An 8,420-nucleotide genomic window follows, 5' to 3' on the forward strand; every position below is an offset into this window, starting at 1 on the left:
AATGAACAAACTTAGAACTGTAGAGCTGTCTTCACTATGTAATTATGATAAAGGAGACAAGGGCATTTTCTAAAAGCAGAGAGGTGATTGTAGTGTCAATTTTCTTTGGTAACTAAGACCTTAAAAACAAGCTTCTGAAGTTATGGTTAGAATTAGAAATCCACCCCATTCCCTTCATCAACCAACCAACTGACTTTTTTATTAAAACATTTTAAATATATATATATATATACTGTTCTACAGACTGTAAGAATTAGGAAAACTGAGAGATAATTTCTCTAAAGGGAAGTATAATCTATTTGCTTAATGATCCTACAAAGAGCTAATAAGTATCATCTCTCTTAGAAATAATAATACTTTGCTTTTATATAGAATCTTTCTCCAAGGAGTACAAAGTATATTACAGATAATATCTAATTAATCCTCTTAGGGTCCCCAGGTGGAAGGGAAGTGGCAGGTATTATGAAGGTTCATCGGCACCATCAACATGTCTCAGGTGAGGAAATGGAGCTATAGAAAGCATGGTAAAAAGGGTACACGCGTAGTTATTTAGGCTAGATCTGCGTGACCTCAAAGCACCAAATCCACTCATTGACAAGAAGAATCAATCGAGTTTGAGCAAAAGAACAGGATCGTTTGACTGAATGCTTTGCCTTTTCCACCAGTTGGGCTCATGTAGCATGAGTTTTAGTAGATTTGCCAGTGAAAGAACCCACATTACCCGACTTCCAGCCTAGTGGTTTCTTCAGAAGGATAGCATGGGTAGTACGGATTGCTTCAATTTCCCATTTGCTGCTTGACACAGCACCCTCAAATAGCACATTAGCCATGTGGCTGTGCTTTTGTTTCTCATTGTCCTTTTAAGTTTGGTTACCTGGAGTCTGTCCATTGTTCTCTGCAAAGTGGGTTTGTATGGGGTATTTTCGGGGTGGGGCATGAAGGAAGGTAGTATGGTAAGAAAGGGGCAGGGGAGTGAATAATCTATTTTGGTAGCTTTTACCTGTTGAAGCAATAGGAGATACACTACAAGTCTACATCTTTTGTATCAAGATAAATCACAACCTGAGAGTCTTGAGAGAGGGAAGTATTTGCCCTGCTGCAAGTGCTGCCCCATTTCATTTTTAAACATTCCATGGGCAGAATTGAGCTTCCCATTGTCACAAATCCTCTCTGGAGACAGAAGCCTATACCAGCATCTTGATCAATACCTCATAAAGAGGAGGAGAGTGCTTCTGCAAAGAGTGAGCAAATCTTAAAATAAAAGCCGAAGTAGCACTTCCTAAGCTTGAAACTCTTCTACTGACAAGCTCGCTGGGGAACTGGGGCTCAGCTAAAGTCACCTCCCAAAAAGGAAAAAGCCTCCAAGAGAAAATTCAGTCAGATTAATAAACTAGTTGCCTCTGATGCGAACTACATTTTTGACACGTTGAGATAACAAATAGCTTCTGATTCTTACTCACCTAGCTCAGGAGAAGTTGATAGTGGTTTTACAAGAGAAGGACACTAATAATGTCACTTATTTTGCAAATGGAGGCATACAACATGCTCTGAGGGAAGACACCACTTGCGCTGGAACTTAACAAGTCCATTCGATGGCCCTCAGTTGGCCACTGGAATCTGTCTGTAGCTATTGGTTTGCCACTAGAAAGGTGAGCCTCTACTGAAGCTTCTCAGAATGGAAGAGCTTCCATTCTGGCTGTTGCGTAGAGAAGAAATCTCGTCCAGCCCCTGAATTCACTCTAGCCTGCTCTCTGACTCTAGCTTGCCCCTCATACAAGTACAAATATCTCACTTTAAGCATCCATGGTCATCTATTTCTTGAAGCCACTCAACTAGTCCTTAAGGCCACCCACTCACATAAATCCTCTTTTAATAACCTCGTTGACCTCTTCCTCTCGCACAGCTCTTCTCTGTTTCCGTGAAGTTCCCATTTGTGTCCAGTTCTTGGCTGGTACACTAGCCATCCTCCAGCCTGGACTATCACCCCACCCTCTAAGTTTAGCCTCTCCCCTTCTTTCATACTGGGGCACACACTAAGTTCTTCCAGATCTGCTTCTCATCCTGTTCCTCTCAGCCACTCTGTAGGATTTGTATAGAACACATCCTATACATACTTGAGTTCATGTCTACTACCCATTTCCAGGCCTTTTTCGTGGATGTATGCTCAGCCTCTCCTTCCAAACAAACTGCCACCTCCTTCAACTGAGGCTTAGAGTTGAGGTTTCTCAGGATAGAGAGCTTATCTGTTAGGTCCTTTGAACCTCTCCCTAGCATTCTGGCAATAGAGGAGCCCTCTGCATTATTCGTGTTGATAGCACAACTAGGACTTTCTTAGGTACCTATCTTCTTTTTTAAATCAAAATGTAGCCTGACCAACATGGTGAAACCCTGTCTCTACTAAAAATACAAAAATTAGCTGGGCATGGTGGTGTGTACCTGTAGTCCCACCTACTTGGGAGGCTGAGACAGGAGAATCGCTTGAATCCAGGAGGCAGAGGGTGCAGTGAGCCAAGATCATACCACCGCACTCTAGCCTGGGCGACAGAGTGAGACTCCAACTCAAAAAAAAAAAAAAAAAAAAAAAAAAGGAAAAAAAAGTCACTAACTTCACATCCAGGTGGCATTCAACTGTGGCTTGCATTAGAAGTTGAGTTCTTTGTCATTTTATGCCTGTGTGTGTCCCAGGATGGGTGGGAGAAACCCTTGCAAATAGCTTCTATTGAATAAAGGGCTATGGAGGAATTTTCCATAATACTTACACAAAAATTATTGCACTTAACTCCCCAGGCTCTTCATAGAAATCCTAACATCTTCCCCTCCCTCCCAAGCCTTTTTAGTTCCACACTTTCCCCCCGACCCTGTTCCCAGGGTATAGCGGCAATAGAGTAGCTAAGTCTGTTTGGTATTCAGTTAGAACTATTTATATTTCAGAGCTCAGGCTTGTTTATGCAGTAGAATGCTGAAAAGGAAGTGAATCAGATCTACTCCCTAACAGGGCATCCAGGGGTCAAGGTGAAAACAAGTACTGATGATAAGGTAAAATCCATGTTCTACAGTCAGCTTTACTATGAACCTCAAATACCACAGCCATGCAGGGCCAAGGCCTTGATGTAGTGCCTGCATAGCTAGCGAAGAATACGTGTGCAGGTAGTCATTCTTCTCCTAGGGAAGCTCCTGAGCCCGTGGGCATGGGGAAAATGCCAGAGGCCTTCAGGAAACCATTGATTTTCCATCCCTTCCCCCAGGCCTACACATCCCACAACTTGTATCAGAAAGATCAATGGTGGGATTCTACGATGTAACATACCCTAGCTTGATTAACTTTATGTAAACATATCTTTGAACTAACTACATTTAAGTTTTTCAGCAGCAGTAATTAACAGCCACTACCATTCACTGAGTTTCTACTACGTGCCTGCTATTATTATACAGCTCTCATTTAATTCTGCAACAACACTGAGAAACCGTTAGCATTACTCTCATTTTACTGATTAAGAAACTCAAAGATGCAAAACCTGATATCTGTTAAATAACAGACTGAGGATTAACACTCGGGCTCCTTTGAATCGAAAGCCCATTGTTTACCTTTAGATCAGGGGTCCTTAAACCCTAGTACTGGTCCTGTTAGGAACTCACCGCACAGCAGGAGATGAGCTGAGGGTGAACCAGCATTACCACCTGAGCTCTAGATTCTGTCAGATCAGCAGTAGCATGAGATTCTCATAGAAGCATGAACCCTGTTGCGAAGTGCACACGTGAGGGATCCAGGTTGTGCGCTCCCCTTATGAGAATCTAATGCCTCGTGATCTGTCACTGTCTCCCATCGCCCCCATATGGGACCATCTAGTTGCAGGAAAACAAGTTCAGGGCTCCCACTGATTCTACATTATGGTGAGTTGTATAATTATTTCATTACACATTACAATGTAATAACAATAGAAATAAAGTACACAATAAACGTAATGTGCTTGAATTGTCCTGAAACCATCCCCCAACACTCCTGCCCCAGTCTGTGGAAAGATTGTCTTCCATGAAACTGGTCTCTGGTGCCAAAAAGGTTGGGGACTGCTGCTTTAGACCACCCTGCCTCTGTATGCCACATGTGAATCTGTGGCTGCATTTAGAAGGTGGGGGCTGAAAGTTCTGGTGAAGAGGGAAGAAGTAACTTAAATATCATGTGTCTGGTCTGTTAGGAGTTTTTACCTTGGTTTCACTGTCTCAGAAACACTCAGTGTTGGAGGCCCGATAGGAGAGAGACTGGATTCTCATCCTAGTTATGCCACTCTGGACAAAGCCCTATCTTGCTTTGCACTTAGACTTGGGAAGACAGATTTCTCCTTATGTTAAAAATTAGTTGGCCAGGCGCGGTGGCTCATGCTTGTAATTCCACACTTTGGGAGGCTGAGGTGGGCGGATCAGCTGAGGTCGGGAGTTCGAGACCAGCCTGACCAACATGGAGAAACCCTGTCTCTACTAAAAATACAAAAGTAGCTGGGCCTGGTGGTGCATGCCTGTAATCTCAGCTACTCGGGAGGCTGAGGCAGGAGAGTCACTTGAACCTGGGAGGTGGAGGTTGTGATGAGCTGAGATCGCGCCATTGCACTCCAGCCTAAGCAACAAGAGGAAAACTCTGTTTCAGGAAAAAAAAAAAAAAAAAAGAAAAAAAGAATTAGTTATATTAAAAAATAGAACAGACAATGCTGCCACTGTACATCTTCAATCAGAGTGCAGAAAAGTAAACCATCTAAGATGTGGTGCAGGATATGTTCAAGTCTCAACCCAGGCAAGAGCTCTGTGATGAGGAGTTGAATAGAAATGGCTGGGTGGCCTTCACCTGGCATGCATTTACTCACATGCATGTTTACTCTCATGGTTGAAACCCAATTTCCTTCCTGAGCAGTGGGATGATGTTGGTGGGCTTTCTGGACAGCTCCTGTGGTGCCTCTGAAAAGCAGGGCTCTGCTTACCACACTGGTCCCAGAGCACAGAAGAGAGAGGGAGGGCCCTGCATGATGAATCCCAGGCAAACCTCCAATCCTCTATGCTCCAGGGCACACAAACAGTCAGGACCTGTAGGCCTTTCAGCAGAAGGGGCCTCGGAGATGATCCCTTCAACTCCAGCAGTTAGAGGCAGGCAGCCAAGGAAATGAGAAAGGAAGCTCCATGCTTAACACTGCTGGGAAGTGGTGTGCTGAGACTACAGTTCTGGGCTTTTAAAACTCCACATCATCAGAGCTTCTCCAGCCTTGCTCTGCCCTTGCAGCCCAATTTGGGCACATTTATCCCGAAAGAGGTTTTGCCTCTGTTTGGCCTCATAAGGACGGGTCACTCCTGTCCCTGCTTTGAGTAGCTCCCAACACAGGCTCCGCACCCTCAAGACTATGTGTATTTCTCACTTTCCCTGGAACCAGTCACTCATGGACACTCCTCACTCCTACTTCTAAACTGCATACTTCTGCAGGCCCAGGTCTACATATCTTCCTTTCTTAGCTGCCAACTTCTTTTTGTCCAAATAGCTGCCAGCATAGAACAAGTAATCGATACATATTTATTAAATAAATGAATGTATAATGAATAAATGTCAAAAAGTTGCCTACAGTACTCAAGAAGATGGACAGTTTCTGGCAGCAGTTAATTAGAAGACAACTTCAATAAGGGGTAATATAAGGTGTCTCTTCTTCCCCATTTTTGTGTCCTTCCTTCCTTGCACTCACACCGTGAACCAGAAGGGTTTACCTTTGGAGAGCTATTCTATGGTTGAAGAGGAGGCTATGCTGAGGGTCTCCTTCCTCTGTCTTGTGAGAAACACCCCTAATGGTGGCTAATAAATTCTATTGCATCTATCCTTCAGTTTTCTGACCTTCTGTCTCTTTTGGTTCTACCTTCAGCTCAAGGGTTTAAAGGAGATGATATTTCTTTTAGGTAAGATGATTTAACCTTTGGTTGGACCTCCAGGTTTCTCAAACCCTGTCAGTAACCCACCTTTGCACCCAAGACTTACTAGGAAGATCCAACATTTAAAACACCACCACTAAAACAAATTATATGATAATAAAACAGCAAAGTTCCCTTAGCCTTCCCACAGTCCCCTCAAGATGTTATAAATTATAATAGAAGTGGTTTCAATTCTTTTTTCTGCAACAGTACAAGAAAACTATTTTGAGATACGTAGTCTAATAATACATTGATTTTTTTTTTAAAGAAATGAAATATGAAATGTCAATGACAGTATATTTTTCTTCTATGAATATTAGAAACCTTAGTAAGTGTGGCTGATACTTTCAGTTGGGACTCATATCCTACATAGGATATGTTGAAAATATCATTGCATTAATTTGGGGATGATGAAGACTTATTCCATAGGTGGTATACCAGTTGTTCCCTAAATATTCTATTTGGATTATAAGTGATTGTCTAACATTTTTTTAAAACTGAAGTATATTCCAACATTTAAACATCTAGATGTTTTCTTTAAAAAGGTGTGTTTTGTTGAATATAGAAAATAGGCAATACAAGACCTTTTTCCTGCAGTATACAATTAAATTTCATCTAAATGACTGGCTGCCATCTTTAGCCAGGACACAAACTCTCTGGCCAACACAATCCACAGCACTCTATTGTCTACTGGAACTGAGGTCGTGTGTCAGCTGCCATTTATCATTGGGTTTGCATGATGGTTTGGATTTATTTTGGCTTATCCTTTTAATATGCACACAGACAGCTTATGATATCCACTTAACTTCTGTAGTCATTTGCAATAGGACCCCGGTGTATTGCAAGGCATTATATGACGGACTGGACCCAATTCAAGCTCTGGTACTTATTCCTGAGGCCCGAAGGCAAGCCTTTCTTGCACACTGCACAAGACTCAACACAGTTCTACTGCTTCCAGGAAGCCTTTTGTGACCGCTGGTGCTCGGCTTTTCTTTATTTCCCTGATGCGGGGTTCCCCAGCAGCCAGAACTAATGACACCACTCGGTGAGAATTCACATTGTCCTTCAGTTGCTTGACTTAGAACAGATTTGTCTTTCTATGGGAGAAAAAGCCTGAAGATGAAAACACCATCTCTTGGACTAGAAAGCCTGACCTCTCTCTGCTCATGACTATTGGACATATATCCCATTCAATAGAGCGAATACTTTGAACCTGGGTTAAGCAGGGGAAGAAAAACCTAACAATTTAGGTTACATTAATCAGCAAGGCAAACAGACTTTTCATTTCCTTTACTTTTTTTCAGACTGTGGCCAGGGCTTCCCTGGCAATACAAGATCATACCAAATTGTTGTAAATTATGTAGATGATAGTTATTAATATAATCATCTTCCATAAGAAAACAAATGTCATAAAGCCAGCAATCCATGCCAGAGGAGCCCAGGAATGTTCCCCCTTATTAGGGTGTCCGGCTAACCCGGGCGCTTGCAAGTCATTCCTCCCTTCACAGCCTGAGGCTGAAGAGGTCACTTGGTTTGAGGAAATGGCTCCTCAGCTCCTCCTACCCCCACTTTACCCACTAAGAAAACCAATGGCGCCTTTTATCAGTTTGGCAAAAAGACAAAGGGAATGTTTAATTCTGTACTTAAAATTCTTGGTTCCTACTGTCAGCATTCCCAGTTCTCAGAGAACACTGAATGGATATTTGAAGAGTTTTGTGAAACTGAGACTGAACAGTGGCAACGAGGAGGAAAAGATCCAAAATTAAAAGAACATTTAAAATACACACCCCGTACATTCCACTCTCCTCACTTTTCTCTCCTCCTCAACCAAGTCATATTCAGCCCTTAGGAAGATTCCCAGAGGAGGGAGGTGATGTAATGTCCTCAGACTGTCTGTGTTCCAATCCCAATTCACCCTACCTAGCCGTGAGGACTTGGGTAAGGAAGTGAATGTCTCCATGCTACAGTCCCCATAACAGTAAAGTGAGGTTAACAACAGTGCCAAGTTCTGGAACCTGTCATCTGTGAAGGGCTCAATATGTATAAACTGCTATTATCATTTCAATTTTCTAAGGAAAGCACCTGATTACAACAAGATTTGCAATACAGAGTAACAGCTGCCAACTGGCAGACCGCTGACCCTAGCCTTTCAAGCTAAGACTTTGCAGAGTGAAAAAGTAAAGCTCTCCAGTCATTTCAAATGAGTGAAGTGTTCTCACTTGGCAAAACTAGGGCCTCCAGAAATCCAAAAGACATTGAATTAGCACCTTCTTCATTATCTCTCTCTCTCTCTTTTTTTTTTTTTTTTTTTTTGAGACAGAGTCTCAGTCTGTCACCCAGGCTGGAGTGCAATGGTGTGGTCTTAGCTCACTGCAACCTCCGCCTCTTGGATTCAAGCAATTCTCCTGTCTCAGCCTCCCAAGTAGCTGGGATTACAGGTGCATGCCACCATGCCCAGCAAATTTCTTTTTTGTATTTTTAGTAGA

The sequence above is a fragment of the Rhinopithecus bieti genome, unplaced genomic scaffold (assembly GCF_001698545.2).
Source record: "Rhinopithecus bieti isolate Rb0 unplaced genomic scaffold, ASM169854v2 scaffold_2723, whole genome shotgun sequence".
Taxonomy (NCBI): Eukaryota; Metazoa; Chordata; class Mammalia; order Primates; family Cercopithecidae; genus Rhinopithecus; species Rhinopithecus bieti.